The 20,872-nt window shown below is 35.2% G+C and overlaps 2 pseudogenes; both read left to right on the top strand.

Annotated features, from left to right (window-relative positions):
• The first annotated feature begins 10,802 nt into the window (after positions 1–10,802).
• LOC120210884 lies at positions 10,803–16,963 on the top strand (annotated as a pseudogene).
• On the top strand, positions 16,876–20,257 carry LOC120210865 (annotated as a pseudogene).
• The last annotated feature ends 615 nt before the right edge of the window (positions 20,258–20,872 follow it).

Genomic DNA, 20,872 nt, shown 5'->3' on the forward strand with positions numbered 1-20,872 from the left:
TCCCCTTTAAAACATTTTAACACTTTAACATTTCTCCCCCTTTTGTTAAATCAAAAAGACTTAAAAATCAATTTAAACAAGGTTTTGAAAAACATAGCCAATTGATATATATATATATATATATATATATATATATATATATATATATATATAGCTTAAACTGCTAAGATCAAAGATCAAAAGAGAGATTAGCCATTAGTTTCATAATCAATATTCATAATCAAATGTGAAATGGCATAATTGGTCATAATGAACTAATATGATGCAAAAATTAAGAAACATTAAGCTCAAAATAATAAAGTTAAAATCAAACCAAATATATATAAATATTAAGTTCAAGAATCCATAAAACAAAAAATAAGTTCAAAACATCCAACAACCATCAAATTTAAACATCCAGAAACATCAAAATCAATCCAAGTTTGAAAATCCAAGAAAACATAACAAGGAAACAAATTCACTCCATCGGAGGATCGAGAGGAGGAGGATAATGAGCTCGAACTTCAAGAGTGAGAGCGTCCATACGTTCACGTATCTCCCGCTGAAACTCAGTAATCTGAGACTCTATGGAGGCAAACCTCATATCAAACGACTCCAAGAAAGATCAAAAATAGGGTGGTGTTTGATCTTCTTGTCGTGCTGGTTCCGATGCAGGCTCATCGTCTGGTACATGATCATCGATATCTTGTATAAGTTGTTGAAACTTGGGATCATCTTCAGCAGCCGGTACCGGAGGAGGAGGAGCACGAGAAGAGCTAGGAGCAGCTCGTGAAGAACTAGCTCCCGGGGTTTTCTTACCGGGTCGAAAAACCCAAAGACCGGTTTCCTCGTCTTGTTTCCAATCCGCTTTCTTCAATGAGGTGAGATTGATTTGATTTTGGAGAGGGATAGGATTGTCGAGAGAGACGTTTAGACCGAGTTTGATAAAAAGGTTACTAAGAAGACATCCATAAATCAATGTTTCGACATGTTTTGAAGGAACAATGTTTATGATGTCCACTAGTTGACTAAATATAATGTGGGGCAGATTTATTTTGATTTTATTCTTAATACAGTGCATCCACCATAAATCCCTAGTACGAAGAGTGTAGTACCTACCTATGGATGGTCTAAACCACCAAAAGATCATCAAATAAAGAAAACGATCGTGATAAGATCGTAGAGTACTAACACTAGAGTTTGGAACATAGGGATATTCCAAATTTTCATTCTCATTATATAACCCATCATCATCTAACCCAAAATGGAAAGCTATAGTCTCGGGGTCAATATTAATATATTGGCCTAAAAGATAGGATCTAATGGCTATAGTCCTACATTGAGTTTGGTTTTGAATGTATACCACATTGGAGTAGAAGATGCGGACTAACTGTTGATAGAAGATAGGTTTGAGGTGAAATAATTTATCAAACTTCCAAGTTTTAAGAATCGGAAGGTATTCGAAGTCAATATCAATCATGGCTTGAAGAGAAGGAATACGCTCTTCCCGGATTCTATAGGATTGGAAAGAATTTATGTACCTAGAGTACAATTCGTCTCTACGACGTTCATGCATATCAAAACAAGATCCTAATAGGCTATTAGGTGGAGGAGAAACATGATTAGGAGGTTGGTTTGAGCGAGAACGACTTGATGAAGTTCTAGGGCGTTTGGGATTAGACATGGTGCAGGAATCGGAAAAAGGAATATAACCTGCAAATTGAAACATATGTATGCAATAGAATTAATCCCAAAACTCAATTGAGTCCTCAATAATTCAAGTTTCTCTAGACCGAATCCTAATGGGCAAGGTTTTTTAAAAATATTTGAAAATAATTTTTGTAAAATCATAATATGTATAGTTTTCATGAAAAAACATAATTAAATCAAAAACATCAAATTTAAAAATTAAATTCAGATTTTCGTTTTTTTATATTTCGAAAATTCAAAAATTCTTTGAAAATTTGTGAGTTTTTGATGAAATTAGTTGTAAAATCTAGTTTCTAATCATCAAACAATCAATGCTCGATATAATGTTCATCCTAGAAATAATTAAAACTAGTCCTAGGATCAAAAATCAATAAAATAGAGGTTTTTGAAATATTACCTTGAAAATTTCGGATTGATGAGAATAAGATGTTGTTTTGCACGATTTGATGATAAAAGCATGATTAGGAGTTGAAAAGCTCGAAGATTTTGATCAAAAACTAAGGATTTGGAGCAATTTTCATAGTAATGAGAGAGAGAGGAGCGGCGGCCAAGAGAGGGTTTTAAGAGAGTTTTGAGAAAATAAGGAAGAAATAGGGTTTTTATCCAAAAACCCGATGGATGCATCGATGCATGGCCTTATGCATCGATGCACATTTAAGGCGTGCATCGTTTCACCTTCATGGTGTATCGATGCACATTCAAAGGGATGCATCGATGCACTGTTAAGTGTATCGATGCATGAAGCACAAAAATGACAAAAATCCATTTTAAACACTCAAAAATGCTAAACTAATTAGCTCTAGTGGTATTGGCAACTCATATATTGAAAATTAATCATATTCAATCAATCAAATTAATCCTTAAACAATATTTGAACATAAAATTAATTTTCACCAAAGAACATAAACTCCCCCTAACTAATAGCAATAAATGCAATAAAAAATTACTATTATAAGAATTTTTCATTTATTCTTAAAAATGTTAAAATTATTTTAAACGCTAAGTGATGATAGGTCAGTTAAACCTAATTCTCTCCTAAGTGTCCAAAATCTTTCTTTGTCTAAAGGTTTTATAAAGATATACGCTAATTGGTGCAAAGTATCAACAAATTCTAGAACTACATCTTCCTTAGCAACATGGTCTCTAATGAAGTGATGTCTAATTTCAATATGCTTAGTTCTAGAATGTTGGATGGGATTTTTAGTGAGATAAATAGCACTAGTATTGTCACACTTGATAGGAATGGTACCTACTTCAATTCCATAATCAAAAAGTTATTGTTTCATCCATAAAACTTGTGCACAACAACTACCGACTGAAATGTATTCCGCTTCAGTGGTAGATAATGCAACACAATTTTGTTTCTTTGAAAACCAAGAAATCAACATATTTCCAAGGAATTGGCAAGTACTGGAGGTGATTTTCCTATATAATTTGCATCCTCCATAATCCGCATCAGAGAAGGCATGCAAGCTAAAGCTAGAGTCTCTAGGATACCAAAGACCTAAACTAGGAGTGTCCTTAAGGTATCTAAAGATACTCTTAACAGCTAGTAAATGTGATTCCTTAGGGCATGATTGAAATCTAGTACATAAGCAAACACTGAACATAATGTCCGGTCTACTTGCAGTTAGATAAAGCAAAAAACCAATCATTGACCTATATAATTTAACATCCACACATTTACCTCCTTCATCTATGTTAAGCTTTGTTGATGAGCTCATTGGAGTGTCATGCGGTTTCCCATTTTCCAGTCCAAACTTCTTGAGTATGTCTTTGACGTACTTAGCTTGATTGATGAAGATGACATCTTTTCTTTGCTTGATTTAGAGTCCCAAGAAAAATGAGAGCTCCCCCATCATGCTCATCTCGAATTCACTTTGCATTAGCATTGAAAATTCTTGGCAAAGAACATCATTAGTAGAACCAAATATTATATCATCAACATAAATTTGAACTACTAATAAATCTTTACCTTTATGCTTTAAAAACAATGTAGTGTCAACCTTCCCTTTTGAAAAACCTTTTTCAATTAAAAAGTTTGACAATCTTTCATACCAAGATCTAGGAGCTTGTTTTAAACCATAAAGCGCTTTTGTCAATTTAAGAACATGATTTGAAAATTTTAAATCTTCAAAATCTGGAGGCTGTTCCACATACACTTCTTCCTTTATAAAACCATTTAAAAATGCACTTTTAACATCCATTTGGTATAATTTAAATTCATTAAAACATGCAAATGCTAATAACATTCTAATTGCTTCCATCCTAGCTACGGGAGCGTATGTTTCATCATAATCTATGCCCTCTTCTTGAGTATACCCTTGAGCAACAAGTCTAGCCTTGTTTCTCACTATATTACCACTTTCATCAAGCTTATTCCTAAATACCCATCTAGTACCTACAATAGATTTATTACTAGGCCTTTCAACTAATGTCAATACTTTACTTCTCTCAAATTGATTTAATTCTTCTTGCATAGCCATAATCCAATGTTCATCATTTAATGCTTCTTTAATATTCTTAGGCTCTATGCATGATATAAATGCAACATAATTACAAATATTTCTAAGAGAAGATCGAGTTGTTACCCCTTTGGATTGATCACCTATAATCTCACCATCCTTGACATAGTTGTATTCCCTTGGGAAAGATACTTCCCTTTCTTCAATGGTTGGATTCTCGAGAGGATCTTGAGTTTCCTCATCTTTCGTTTCTTCCTTTAATGATGGTTCTCCAACGTCATGTCCAACGTCATTTGTATTTATAACACCTACATCATCATTCAAACAAGAATCCTTCCTCGGAAGGAGATTATCATCGAAAAAACATGTATAGACTCTTCTACAACCAAAGTTCTTTTATTAAATACTCGATAAGCTTTAGAATTTAAGGAATATCCCAGAAAAATTCCTTCATCACTTTTAGCATCAATTTGCCAAGATTGTCTTTACCGTTGTTTAAAACAAAACATTTACATCCAAAAGGATAAAAATAGCTAATGTTAGGCTTTTTATTTTTAAAAAGTTCATATGGAGTTTTATTTAAAATAGGCCTAATCATTAATCGATTAATAATATAACAAGCGGTATTTGTGGCCCCGCCCAAAAATATTTTGGCAAATTGTTTTCACAAAGCATGGTTCTAGCCATTTCCTCTCAATAACTCCATTTTGTTGAGGGGTTCTAGGTGCTGAAAAATTTATGGCTAATGCCATTTGAATTACAAAATTCAGTAAATCCAAGATTTTCAAATAAAGTTCCATGATACTCCTAACACTAGTTATAGAGTTACCTTTTTCGTTTTGGATTACTTTTGAAAACGTGATGAATTTTTCTAACGTTTCATCTTTAGTACTTAAGAATAGAACCCAAGTATATCTAGAATAGTCATCTACCAAGAAAAATGCATATTGTTTTCCACCCAAGCTAGTAGTTCTAGATGACCCAAAAAGATCTAAGTGAATCAATTGTAATACTCTACTAGTTGATACATCGTTAATGGATTTAAAAGAAACTCGCTTCTGTTTTCCTTTAGCACAAGCATCACAGATTTTATCATTATCAAATTTTAGTTTAGGCAACCCTCGAACTAAATCACCTTGAATTAGTCGTTGCAAAATGCTCATACTGGCATGTCCTAGTATCCTATGCCATAACCAACTATCATGCTCATCCTTAGCAACTAGGTATAAATTAGTCATATCAATAGAGTCTAAATGCACCATGTAAATGTTTCCTATTCTATGACCAACACGCATAATCTGATTAGATGCAATGTCAATGACTTTACAACCATTAGTTTCAAACATGACATTGAATCCCTTATCACATAATTGACTAATACTCAAAAGATTATGCTTTAACTCATTCACATATAAAACATTTTTAATTTGTATGGAAGAGGTATTACATATTGTACCTATACCTTCAATGTGACCTTTTGAATTATCACCAAAAGTCACTTCTCGTCCATTTTTGGCGTTAAGCTCTATGAACCGGCTTTTGCCCCAGGTCATGTGTCTTGAGCATCCACTATCAAGGTACCATGAGTTTGAATTTGTTTCCCGTGCCTTATAGCAATACTCCTTTTCCTACAAACATAGATTAATTTCTAATTTTTGGTACCCAAATTCTTTTGGGTCCATATTCATTAGTTTCCAAAATCCTAGTCCCCTTAGGTATCCATTTTTATAGGATATCCTTATCTTTAGTAGTAATGAGTCCTTTAGGAACCCATATACTTCTGACGATTTTTCCATTAGAGGTTCTTTGGGGACCTCTATGATTGTAGTTTTTAAAACTTTTTCTAACAAAGTTGGATTTTGAATTTTCTCCATTTTCAAAACGTTTTGTTCCAACTTTATCAAAAGAAGCTTTAAGATCATCAATTTTCTTTTGATGATCATCATTGACCTTTGAAAGTAAATTTTGCAAATCCGAATTTTTCTTTTCAAACTCTTCTAGTTTGATTTGCAAATCTTTGATTTTACTTTCAAAATCATTGTTGGTCTTGGAAATGAGCTTATTTTTATTTTTCAATTTTGAGACATTATTTTTATATTTTAAAAACAATTTCTCATAATCCGAAGCCAACTCATTATATTCCTCTAATAACTCATCATAAGATAAATCATCTAATTCGGACGAGTTAGAGGTTACCTTAGAATCTTCCCCGAATGCCATCAAGCACAAGTTTGCTACTTCTTGTTCCTCTTCATCGCTCCATGTAGCCACATGAGCCTTGTGTTTATTCTTTGATTGACCCTTTCTCTTCAATTATGGGTAATCATATTTGACATGCCTCGGCTTTTTGCATTCATAGCAAATAATAGGATTATTCTCTTTTGGTTCATTTTTTAGGCCTTCATTTCGTTTGAATTTTCTTCCTCGGTAAGGTCTCATAATTTTTCTGAACCGTTTGGCAAACAATGTCATTTTCTCGTCATCGTCATCTTCATCTGAATCACTCTAATCTTTTTGTGGATTTGAGAGCAACTCCAATGTTTTTCTTTTTCTCATTCTCCTTTGGTGTCTCATAAATCTTATCGAGGTTCACCTCATCTTCAAGCATCATTTCATGAGTGAGGAGGGAACCAATTAGCTCTTCAAGAGTTAAGGATTTTAGGTTCTTAGCCTCGATGATTGTCGTCTTCTTGGATTGCCATGATTTTGGAAGTGAGTAAACTAACTTACTCACAAGCTTTTCGTTTGGAATGATTTCTCCATATGATTTGAGACCATTGGCAATCGTTGAGAATCTATCCGTCATAGCTTTGATATCTTCATTTGGTTTCATCTTGAACTTTTCATAGCTATGTGTTAGAAGACTAATTTTTTATTCTTTTACCTCGTCGGTGCCTTCATGAGTGACTTGTAGTTTATCCCATATTTCTTTGGTGGTTGTACAAGATGAAACTCTTTCATATTTTTCTGGTCCAAGAGCACAAAATATGATATGGATGGCTTTGGAGTTGAGCTGGAACATTCTTGTCTCTCCTTCACTCCACAATCTTGGATGGGTGAGAGGCTTGATATATCCGTCTTCTACAACATTCCATGCTCCCATGTCACTTGCTTGAATGAAATACATCATCCTATTCTTCCAATAGGCATAGTTACCTCCATTGAATAAAGGAGGCTTGTTAACGGGCATCGAATCGAGACCGGAGTCGACATTTGAAGTAGAGGCCATTGATGACTTGATAATCAATGTAACTCTTCCCGAATCGACTCAAGAGGCGATTAAACCTTCAAATGAGTGAGGCTCTGATACTAATTGTTGAGTTAATCGATCGATGGAATTGGCCAATAGGGGGTGAATTGGCAATTAAAATTTTGGTGGAAGCTTTTGCAGAAAATTGAAAAGATTTGCACAGTGATTTAGAGTGGTTCGACTTTAACCAAAGTCTACGTCCACTACCTTAGCTATCCACAATAAGGATTTTCCAACAAATTCACTAATTTGTTCATTCTTTTGAGGCCAAAGAGATAACCTTACAACACCCTCAAGAATATACCCCAATTCTTGAGAACACTCTTTCTCAAAGAGAAGATTACAAATTTGCAAACTTACAAGGAAATCTCACAAGGTAGGTTGTTTACACAATTCTAGAACAGAAAAAAGAACACTCAAAAATGAATACAATTGAGTACAAGTAGTGTTCTTGAAAGCAAAATGAATATTGAATGAAAAATAGGCTTGAAATGCTCAAACTTGAGGTTTGATGCTTTCTCTTTGATTCTCTCTTGATTCTTGTTTCTTGTGTTTTCTTGTTGTTCATCAATGGCTTCTAAGCTTGTTTAAATACATCTTCAAATGATTCTGAACGTTGGGCATGATTAGTGGAGTCAATAGAGTCGTTTAAGTGTGAAAATAATTAATAAAATCAGTTGGGAGCGTCAGTGCATCGATGCATACCCAAGGTGCATTGGTGCATCGATGCATACCCAAGGTGCATTGGTGCATCAAGTGTAAAATTCAAATATTTTGATCGTTGGACCCTTAGTGCATCGGTGCACTAAGAGTGCATCGATGCATAAAATGCATTCGATGTTTCAAAATAGCCAGAGTGCATCGATGCATCAAATGCATTCGATGTTTTCATAAAACTCTGAGTGCATCGATGCATGAAATGCATTCGATGTTCAATTTATTCCATGGTGCATCGATGCATGGATTGGTGCATCGATGCATGGATTGGTGCATCGATGCATTACTTTGAAAAATTGATTTTAGGCTTGATTTTGGTTCAAAATACTTTGTGAAAATTGTTTCAAAAATATATTAAGTATAAAACACAATTTTACACATTTAGTAAGGTTTGAAATTGATCTTGAAGACTTGGAGTAATAATTTGATATTCGAGTAATTAAATCGAATATACTTAGAAAATCATTTGTAAAATCTTAAAATTCATTTATACATAATTTGTTATATCGAAACATCAAAATGTTTTCAACACTTTATGCTTCACCACTCAATTAACATCTTTTTGCCTCGTCTATCAATGCTATGCATATTGTCGATATTTATAGTTGTTTCATGAATATATTGTATGAAACCAAACTGACGAAGCACACAATCAATCGAATGTTACTCAACAATAGCATAACAGATATAAGGCATAACAAATATAAGGCACAACAGTCAGTCATACGTCCAATTGCTCACTCAAGTGAGGTGAGATGCAAGCCTCATTTCATCATTCATATAGAGAAACCATTGGAACTAAAACAAAAATATATATTTCTTATCAAAATTAAAATAAGATTCTAATTATATAAAGATAATTAAATAAAAAATAAAATTTAAAAGCGTACCTCTAAACCATATTTTTAATCAACGAGTAATCAAATATCTTCTAATTTATAAGAGATATCTTCTAATTTATAAGGGATATCAAGATGATTTTTTCTTGTAGATGACCACTTATTTAATATAAAAATATATTTCATTTTATAGTCAAAAAAGTTATTTATAAATAAATTCAGTATTAAAATTAACTTAATAATAACCGGAAGACAAATGGCTCATTCACGATCGAGCATAGAAAATGCATTTGATACCACGCTCAAGATTGAAGAAGAAGAAAACATACATCATTACCAGTTTTACTATAATTCTTTGCTGACACATTTCTCTAAACAAATATCCATAAATTGTGAAGCCCTAACTAAACATGTTGGCTACTTCAAAATCAATGAGGTAACGCAATCACATACAATGGACTTGGTTGTGAGATTTTTCAAGCATCAAGATCCCTCCTATGATTCATAATATATATGTGCGGGCAAATACTTTTCTCTCATCCTCTGAACAAATTTTCACTCAACACTTCAAAAGTGGATTACAACTATGATAACGTTATTCGAACATCGTTGAACTCAATAGGGGAGTTTCCTAGATACTACATACACAAATAATGTCAATCATCATTCGCCACAACAAAAGTAACAGTTCCATCCATCGGAAGCCCCAAATGCAATAAAACATCTTCCAAGGTAATGGTGCACTCCCAACATAAAAAATGAAAAATGAAATATGTCTCTGATCTCCACCTCTCGATTAGTACAGAAATTAGGACGGGTTTAAGTTTACACCCTCCAACAATTTTCTCTATGTAACCAAATCTAGCCTTAGATAAATACCTCCAGATATGACGCGGTGTGTTCATCTTATTGTTACGAATAAACACTTCGAATATATGATCATTTTCCTAATTAATAAACATTATATGAATTAAAATTTGAAAAAATATTAAAAATATTAAAATAAATAAAAATTTTAAAAAAAGTAAAATAACATAATTTAATATATTTACCATATCGAAAAAATGACTCGAACAAATTTAACTGTAATTAGCATCATGCCTTTCATTTTATAATGTAGAAAAAAATAGTAATTACAATTAATTAATAAAATAATAAATATTCAATAAATATGTTAAAAGAATTAAAACAAATTTATACATTCAAAAAATTTTCCCGATAACGAACAAACTTAAAAGAAATTATAAAGAGAAAGATGAGATTATATTAGAAAGAAAGATGATAATTTTTTGTTGTAACTAGTTTAGAGATGGTGTAAGGTTTATATAGGGGTGAGGTAGGGGTTTAGGTGGGTATGTTGGATGGGAATGGTGAGCGAAAAAAGGGAAATGTGCGCATTGTGTAACACATCTCTTAGTTAACAGTCAAATCTTGGAAAGACACGACTCTTGCAAAGCGCTTTCCATTGTGACGCGCTAAAACAACAAAAGTCATGGAAAACGTGCACCTATGACGTCTTTTTGGGCCACATTAGTAAGATGAATTTTACGAAACGCACCTTCTTATTTCGTTAGAAATGGTGTTAGTTTAGAACATATTCGAGAAAGGCTACTAAATAGATATTTTTTATTTTTTGGGTGATTTTGGATAAGATGAATTAAAATAATTCAAGTCAAAAAGTGATTAAAATATAAATAATTTAAAATTTTAGTAATTAAATTGAATTTTTAAATTTTAAATGCATAAAACAGCACTGAAACGTTGTCGTTTCAAAAAGAGCACACCCCATCATTTGATTTTGTTGTTATCCACAGCACGGGTTCCTTGTTCACTTCCACTGCAATGCTTCTCTCTGCAATAACTCCCCAACTGCCTTTTTCCCCGCCAAACTCCTCCCCCAATCAGACAGTTCCACGTGCCCCTCTCCTCCGCATCTCCTCCCAAACGCCTCCACCTCAGTTCCAGCTCCCTCCGCTACGTCTCCGCCCCCCACCCTCCCCGACGACGATGAACCCCAATCCACCCTCGTCCCCTCCGCCGCCTCCACCGCCATCCGCAGAGCCTCCATCTCCCCCGTCGATTTCACTCACCGAATCGAGAAAAACGACCACCGCAACCACAAATTAATCATGTCTACCCCCGACTTCCAGCGCCTTTGCCTCGAACAAATCGATATCTTTTGCCGAATCGTCGACAACGACGCCGTTCTCTCCGTTTATATCAGACCGGCCGGTAGCTATGTCATGGACCAGCTAGAGTTACGTCGAGTCACGTCGTATCCGGGTGTCAAAGCCGTCGAGATTGTGTTTTTAGTCGGGAACTTCACTGTCCCTGCAGGACTGCGTGACGCTGAAGCCGCGCTTTCGAGTCAACAGATGGAAGTTGTAGGGGAGCATAGAGCGGTGGTGTTTCCTATGGTGAAGCAGCCGTTCGTTGTGGGGTTCTTGGTGGCGGAGCTCCCGGAGATGGATAAGATGGTTCATTTCCCCGACTCCACAGGAAGCTTATGCATTGTCTTCTCCTTCTCCAGGACTGGGTATGAAAAAAAATGTTGAAAATTCAGTCCCTTGAGAACGAACCTGTGAGGCAAAATGACTTATTCACTGTCGACCAGAGATCGAACGCCATCAATATATCTCGTACTTTAGCGGTGGCTTATGTTATGGATCAGGTTAAGCACTCGCGCCACATTTGTCTCTTATCTTTCATACTATCAATAGTATATAAGAATGCTCCACCTTCGTATCAATATTCTCCCTTGCTCCACCATTCCCTGTCCTCTAGTTTTAGAAAGCATAGCGCTTTTGTGCATTAAGAATCACACCTCTCTTCATCTGCACTCATGTAAATTGAGTTTTAAAAGTCGTCGATGAATGTGAAATATTCCACAAACATCATAGATGTTTGCTGATTTACTCTTTTTCTATGTTATTCAGTTGAGTATTCAAGTTACTGCAACTTTTATGTTTCAAACTCTAGTTTTACTATTGTTGCTTTTTGCTGGGAAAGATGTATCTTTCTTTTGCTTTTTTGGGAGTGGTTATACACCATGACAAATTTTCTAATGGTGTTTTTGCTGAATTTGTCTGTAGCAAAATTCTTAGCATAAATTAATCTTTATTATTTGTTGTCAATGATCAGTTTTTTCTCATCTTGGCAAATTTTTTTTTGTGTTACGTGTCTAGAACGCCTCTCAACATTTTGCAACTTTTGATGCATTCCAAGTTACATAGAAGTTGACATTAACTGTATTTCTTCCACAGAAAGCTATTCTACTACGGCAATCAACATGGCAAAACAATGTCAGAATGGGTGCTCTTGTTGAGCAGGTAAAATGTGTTTCCTTCTGTAGATGCATTTTGATTTTTTTTTTCTTTTGTTCAAGTTATCATAATTTTTCATCCAAATTAAATTTTCTTACAGATTCGCGGGCCTCTTTCGAGCATACGGACTTTGAGTAAAATGTTATCCACTCATTTCAAAGAAAACGAGGTTATTTCTTAAACTATCTGAAGAAATGTTGGTCCTACTTTTCAGTTTTAAGGATTTCATGCTGCTAATCTTTTGGCTCTCATATATTTAATTAACAAAAGTGTATTCTTGCAGATTTCTCATGACATTGTTGAAGACGTATTGGTGCAAGGTAATCGTATCAAGGACACCCTTCAAGAACTACAAGATGCTGTTCACTTGACAAAGGTAATTTTACACGCATGCAGACTGTCATTGCTTTCCTTCATGTATATATTCACAGTTGTCAATTTGGAACTACAAGCCTGTTATCAAACTTCTCATGGATTTGAATTCTTTAATATATATATTTTATATGAAGAATGCAACATTTTCACTTCTATTAACTTTCCCATCTGACTTTTCTTTAGGCTAATATAATGAGCTACAATGAAGAATCTTTGAAAAAGATGCGTAATTCAACTCATTCCCAACCCGAGTCGCTGATATCTCAATTATCAGATGATTTCTCCTGAGATAGTTCCAACAATAGTTCAGAAACCTCTGGTTTACTACCATCTCTAAGTATAACAAGCAAGGATCTAGAGATGCCAATGCCACCACTGACTCTTGGCCAATTACAAGAGGACGGGATCAGGTATGCAATGTCCTTCCAGAAAATATATCAATTATGTTCCCCGTTATAGACACCTCATTCACTGTTGAAGTTTTATTTTAGAAATCATGTAGAAAATTGTTTATGAAGCTAATGATTGGAGACTATTGAGGTTATAGCCTGAAGTTTACTGTAGCCTATGTTGTAGTCTAAAGCTGAATATAGGCTAAACTGTATATCTTTCCTTTAAATAGCCTTGAGAAAGATCACTTGGTTGTGTTTCAATTGAATGCAATCCGGCCCCATCCCTTATTGGACGTGCAATATATTTATACTGTCGATTTCACTTAGCAGTATTATTATTATTATTATTATTATTATTATTATTATTATTATTATTATTATTATTATTTTGTTGATAAAATTATTATTATTTTGATTATAGTGGTTCTTTTTTGTCAGGAAGTCCTGCAATATTTCTGATGTACTCACTGATTTAGTTGATGCTGTGAAACCTCTCGCTCATCAGCAGCAACGCATTGTGGAACTAAGTGAACTTTCACAGCCTTTGCAAGTGGTTATAGAACCTGCTTTGCGCCAAGCCTTGAGCAATTTGATAGAGGGTGCATTATTTCGTACCCAGGTCGGTGGGAAGGTTGAAATTGTTTCTACCAGTGCACCAGAAGGTGGTGCTTTACTGGTAATAGATGATGACGGGCCGGATATGCGCTACATGGTATTGTTGAAACTTCTTTTCCTCTGTGATAGCCTTTGTTGCCATTGTTATATCGTTTCCGTCGCTAGCTACCCCATCAATACATCTATTTGTTCATTAATGCTTAGTGTCACTCCAGCTATGTAGGAAATGCAAAGTTTACTAAATGTTATAGGCAAATAGTCGATGGCAAGCCTTTTTTTATTATCTCAATATGAGAACAACTGCAATTTGTAGTTCGCTAATTGATTTTCGGAGTAATAGGTTGAGGGGGATCTTTTTCTATGGTAGGGAAACTAAAAGGTTGAAACTGAAATAACTAGGTTTTACGACCTTAAACCAAACTTCATTTCTTCTTTACTTTTACCCTTCAACATTTAGATTTAACTAAATTTAGTTTGCAACTTTTGAGAAATATTTTCACTGATAAAGTAGCATTTGTTGTTTTTGTTTCCTTGGTACCTTCTGTAGTTCATGTACCTTCCATGTTCTTTGGATTATTTATAAGTGGGATTAATGCTACTAGTTATAGATTAAGTTCATTTGTCGCCTTATTTCGGGTGATGTCATATGTTCTATAGTTCCTGCATTCAGATGGCTTTGTGAAATCTGAAAGGTTTATGAGAAGACGATAATTGATATGCCCAATAGCATTTTATTTCACTTGGTTTTGTGCTTTATCGCATGCTCACCCCAAATGAATTGTGTCGTGACCGTCTTTCGGTTGGACCCGGAATTGGGCTTCGACTTGAGTAGTTGGGTTAGGAGTCGCCACCGACCACTTTAAAACGAATTTAGGTAGGTCGGACACCATCTTACCTGATCTGCGTTGTACCAGAAACGTGTCGGGTTCGGGAGTCGGTTACGGTCAAGGAAGGATTAGCACCCTTGAACCGCCCTTTCGGTACCAATTAATTTTTCGGTTGTCTTTAATTGCGAAAAAAAAACTTAAATTAAAATTAAAATTATTCGATTTGAAAAGCTTACTTTTGATTGACTGAAGTTTCTAAAAAACAATCGAAATGTTAGACAAAAGATAATAAATAAATTTTAAATAATTAAAAGGAAACGGAAAAGAAAAATAAAAAAAATGTTAAATAAATGAAAAACGTTGGCCCAAAAAAATAAAAAAAAAAGGAATTGTTAGTGACTGAAATAAAATACGCCTGAAATTTGAAGTCAGAATTAAAAATAATAAAAGCTAATATCAGTGACTATAACGTAAGCATTACAGGTTCCAGGGAGCGGATACATAGTTTACCCATGAACGAAATTACGCAGAAAGTCCCTGAGCAAAACGACGCCGTTTTACGCGCATTATATAAGGGGTATTTCAGGCCGAAAACGGTCACTCACCCCATTTTGCAACTTGGCTCCATCTCTCTTAAAAGAGAGAACTCTGGTTTCTCTCTAGGGCCATCCCACCGATGGGAAGCTGATCACCGGCCGCCGTCGTCTACAGCCGCCGACGGCCGCCGCGAGCGGCGGTCGAAAAACTAAAACCCCTCAAAATATTCCTCTCCACCCCCGGAGCCCGGATCTAACCACCAAACAACGAACTAGGCCCTAGATCGGAGTAGATCTACACAAATGTACTTGGCTTTTCACCTTCGCCGACGAAAGCTCCTCGCCTTCCCGATGCAACCACAGACGAAAGCCTTCGGCTGTGACGATATCCTTCAAAAACTTGAGTGTTCTTTGATCTCTTGCTTGGTTTTTTGTATTTTTGTAATGTTTTTGTTTCGATGGTTTCGTGGTTTCGATGATTCGGTTTGATGATGGTGCTTTGGCTCTTGGTTGTGTTCTCTGGTTTTTTGATCTGTGTTGGTCGATCTTGGTACCGTTGATGGTACTGTCGTGGTGGTTTTACCTCTCGATGATGTTGTGGTTGTGCCTTGTTGAGGCTTTGGTGGTTGTTTCCTGGGTAGATCGTGGTTGATGGTCTTCTGTTTACTCTCGTGGTTAAGATGCCCCCCCCGTCGTGGGTTCTGTCCATTTGGTATTTATAGGCCTTCATCGGCCGTTTTCCTGTTCCGAAATACGGGGCTGGTGGCCGTTGTGGGTTGACCGGCTAAAACGGGATGGGTCAGTCCCGATTTAGCCGGGGCTGGTTGCTTCGTGACCGGATTTTGGCCGGTTTTCTCGCCTGGCTGTGCGTGACTTGTTCCTCCCTCGTGCGGCGCAATGCTTGACCGAGTAAACCCTAACTTGTAGGGTTTGGGATGGTTCAGGCCCCAAACATATTGGACCCGAACAGTGGACTTCTCTTAGACCCAATCTTTGGACCTGGACCATAAACAGAATAAATGAAATTAAATGAATAAAGTGAATAAAAATGAAAAGAAATAATACTAATAATAATATAGACTATATAATATATATATCCCAAAAAATATTTTTTAAACTATATATTATATTTAAAAATGTTTTCAAAACTATATACCATATAGTTTTCAAAAATGATTTTTAAAAATATTATATGAGTTTTCCAAAATATTTTTAAAACTATATATTATATAAAATTTTCAAAAATGTTTTTATTTTAAACTATACATTATATTTTCAAAATGATTTCAAAAATATATGTTATATAATTTTCAAAATGTTTTTAAAACTTATATATTGTATATAAGTTTTCAAAAACGTTTTTTTAAAAAAACTATATTATATATATTTTTCAGAAACCATTTTTTGTAAACTATATGTTATATTTTTCAAAAACACTTTCAAAAATTATATTATATTATCGTATATATTCCTATAATAAATAAAAATAAAAAAACTCAAATTCGGGTGAAAATGAGTGTCTACAAATTGTTCCGCTGTTATATGCGTTTGCAGACACAGATGCATTCCCTCACACTATTTGGTGCCGAACTCTTCTCGGAAAACATGATTGAAGACAACATGACATGGAATTTTGTCGCCGGGCTGACTGTAGCACGTGAAATACTTGAAAGTTATGGCTGTGTTGTCCGTGTCATTTCACCCCAGACCACCAATGCCGCTCTTGGAGCAGGTGGGACTCGTGTAGAACTATGATTTCCTTCTTTTTCAGCATTATCCGACATAAACAACCTTAGTCAAGAGGTATAACAAGGAAGGACAGTGTGTTGTTTTGATGGAACTCCTCCATGGTATTCCAGAAAGCTGGGCTTATTTTGGAAGTCCCTGCTCCCACCAACACATGGGTTATGACTTGTATGTATATATCAGGGAGAAAAGGAAAATGTTAGTGTATTATGGTGCTGTGTATACATATAATATGCTTCTAAATGATTGATTATTAAAGTTTATAATAAAACTGGTTGATTTTATCAATTTAATATATATTCATTTTCTTTCTTTTTTTTTATTTTGGATCTTAAATTAATTTCTCTGCAAAAGTATATTACTACTGTAATTTTTCATTTTAATCATCTATTAGTAAAATTTTCATAGTAGTATTTATATATTTTTTTAAAAAATTTATATTATTTTCTCTCTTTTAATTATTAAAATTTTAATAGTAATACTTACATATATTTTATATTATTTTCTCTCTTTTAATCAGCCAATATTGTATGTAATAAGGGGAAAATCAAACCTTAGACCTCTTACCCAAAGGATTTGAACCCTAATAACTCAAATTTTATAATATTACCTTGGAAATCCTAGAGGAAAACTTGTAAGATGGAGCTTAAATTAAAGCTTGAAGAAGGGTGATTCATAATCTTATCTTGGCTCAAGCTAACTAAGATTAGAGTGCTTAAAGATTGGCTCTTGAATGGTGATTCATAATCTTACCTTGGCTCAAGCTAACTAAGATTAGAGTGCTTGAAGATTGGCTCTGGGAAATAGAAAATGCAAGAAGGAAGAAGAAGGGTATTTGGTAGGATAATTTTTGGGTTTGATTCACGTGAATCTGATATAAAATGGGGGAAATTTTCAGCTTCGCTTAAAAATGAGTAAACTACTCTTTAGGTCCCTACACTTTCAAGACTACAAGAAAATTATCATCTTTCCTAATTCTTTTGGGCCCAACCCAGCTCAATTCCCATTAAACTTGATTCAAACCATTTTAATAAATATCTTGGGCTCTAAAATGAGTCTCGGGTTGACCCGAACTTCTAACCCGAGTTTCGGGGCGTTACAGTATGTATAGATAAGTTGCTTTGATTTTGATTGGATAAGCTTTATAAATGAAATATCAATTTCGAAATTGTTGGAAACATCTCTTGTTACAAGTTTTTTCGTTATTGTTCCTGGGCATATGCTAAAGTATAACATCAACAAGAGACTATATGTGGAATTGTTGAATGTTTGATGCATATAGAGGGAAGGGTCAGGGTGTTGGACGGATTAGCGAATTACTGTCAAGGAAGCAAGGGTTTGTGCTATGAGATGAAGTGATATCTGCATCTTTTATTGCTTCAGCGTAAAACCTTTTCAAATATCTAGGTACATTTCAGGATCTCAGAAAGGCAGATTTTAGTGCCTGAGAGGTTGTTTTTGCCTTGTTAATCGCCATTCGCATGATAAAAAGCATTATTGTATTTGTCAGTCCATAGATTTAACAATGAACTGTATGGACAAGTATAAAACATATTGTGAGTTTTCTCTTACCATGATTGTGGTTTGAAACTATTGGCATCTACAGGACTTCACCAGCACACCAAAGTATCTCGTCACATTTACTGTTGGTTATAATCAACGAAAGAATATTGATGCTGCAGCTAAAAAGGTACCACTCTCTTTCCTCTCTGTTTCTCTATCTGCTCACCTGTGCATCTGTGTGCGTGAAATATGCATGAGTTTGTGTCTGAACGCGTGTGTGAAGGGTGCATCCTTATACACATCTTCTTGGAGGCATTTCTGGAAGATGGGCAGGATGCTGAGGTGGGATGGAGTTTTATGTTGCTCATGTGATTCTGAACACTGCATGTTGCGACTAAAAATGTGCTTCCAACAGTTTTCAGGGAATTTTACCAGCCTCTTTCATTACGATGGCCGAACAACAGAATGGGATGAGTTTGAGTGGTCAAAAGAGGCAATACACGTGAGTGTTCGGAGGCAGACTAAATAGTAAGTAGTTAATCTAGATTTTCAAATTCAAGTCCTTTTGCTGTCATAATTGGATGGAATGACTAGTTATTATGTTCCTTAATGATTTTAAAGATCAAACTCACAAAAATTCTATTAACCTAGGTGGTATGCCAAGAGGTTCTTGCACCCTGACATCGTGGCACCATATGACTACATATTCATCCGGGATGAGGACTTGGGGGTTGAGCACTTCAATGCAGAAAAGTGAGCATTGAACATTCCGGGACTTCTTAACAAATTGTTCGTTCAACTTCAACCCATTTCCTTTAAAAAGACCTTAAAACAATTTTAAAAAAAATCAGATACATTAAACTGGTGAGGAAGCATGGACTGGAGATTTCACAACCTGGTTTGGAACCTAAGGGTTAACCTGGCAAATGACAAAGAGGAGAGGAGATCGTGAAGTTCACAAGTAAGAAGCAGTAGGCAATTATACCAGGAATCGTCAAAGTCAGTTTAATTCATTGAATGTTAACTTTTTCTATCTTTGAATTTCGGTCCGGAGAAACAGAGGAGAAACCAGGCTGGTGCAATCATCCACATGTTCCTCCATGTGCAGCGTATGTATAACTTTGAGCATTGTTGTTCATATATCATGCTTTTAATTCTCCATAAGCTCGTTAAATATTAACTTACTTTTTCTTTCTAAATGTAGGTTCGTTGAGATAATGGCTCCCGTGTTCTCACGTGATGCACGGCGATGTGTATGGCATATGATTCAGGTATCGAGGTTGTTCTTATTCGTTCATTTTACATTGCTGCTTCTCCCATTGTTTTCTTGGCATTACTCACTCTGCTGTTTTTCTTGGACAATTTGTAGAATGACTTGGTCCATGGGTGGGGTCTTGATTTTGCCCTCAGAAAATGTTTAGAGGTTAGCATTCTATTACTCCCGTCTCTGTTAATCTTCTTCTGTCCTTGAATCTATCCATGTTTGTATGAGTTCCTGTCACGACCGGTTGATCAACCAGGTACTCTTATTTGATCCCGTGCTCGTTAGATCAAATGGAGTTGTGATAAGGACTGCTATAGGGAACAATATCAACTTGTAAGCACAATGCTACACACGTAAAAATGAGAGTACCTTATCGATCAACCGGTCGTGATAGGTTCCATTCCCCCAACTCTTCGACTTCTTTCTTCATCAATTGGAATACTGTTCACTGAATAGGGTTGTGTATCTTGAAAGCAGCCCGCCCACGAGAAGATTGGCGTCGTAGATGCTCAGTGGATTGTTCATCAATCTGTTCCCTCTCTTGGGAGCCAGGCAATGGAAATTTTCCTCTAATCTTCCAATTTCCCATCCTTTTTCTTACCCTCGTTAAGTTGCAATTTCGGAGTTAAAATGATTTATTTTTTGGTAGGGATAGTCTCAAAACGGGAAGGCACCATGGAAAGGGGTATGCATTGCAATTTTGGAGTTAACTTCCTACACTGCTTATTTCCTCTCTCATTCACATAGAAACCGTAGGTGACGCATTGTTTTTTGTATCCCATTGTTCACTAAATGATCTTTACTTTTTTGTCCCAAAAGGACAAATAATGCCCTTCGTAACCAAAATTATTATAGATAATTTCTTAATCATATTATGCATTAATGTAAATTTGAAACTTGTTCATTAACATTTGTGATATTAAATTTCAGTAGCGGAAAGTAGTTATCAGAATCTTTTTGTTGGTGTCCTGTTCCAAGAAGGAATGGACAAAAAGCAAATGAAGCAGGCGGTGTAGGTTTAAGGTTTGAAGATTGTGTGGCCATGGGGCGAGTTTCCTTTTAAAAGGGACCATTGCTAGCTTTGTTGCGTAGCACCAACTTTTTAAAAACGAAGTTTCCATTTTTTATCCTTGGATTGCTCATTGATTGATGATGATAGAGATACCCACTGAATTCTTGGGACCACCCATTCAAATATACTACTAACCCGCATGTTTCTGCTGGGGAAATCTAATATATATATTTTTTAAACTATGAATACTTTTGAGTTTAAATTTTATGATAGATATTTTTTGCCAACTTGTTTTTTAGGTTAAATTTTTATCCTTTGG

The sequence above is a fragment of the Hibiscus syriacus genome, unplaced genomic scaffold, assembly GCF_006381635.1.
Source record: "Hibiscus syriacus cultivar Baekdansim isolate YM2019G1 unplaced genomic scaffold, ASM638163v2 tig00109937_pilon, whole genome shotgun sequence".
Classification (NCBI taxonomy): domain Eukaryota; kingdom Viridiplantae; phylum Streptophyta; class Magnoliopsida; order Malvales; family Malvaceae; genus Hibiscus; species Hibiscus syriacus.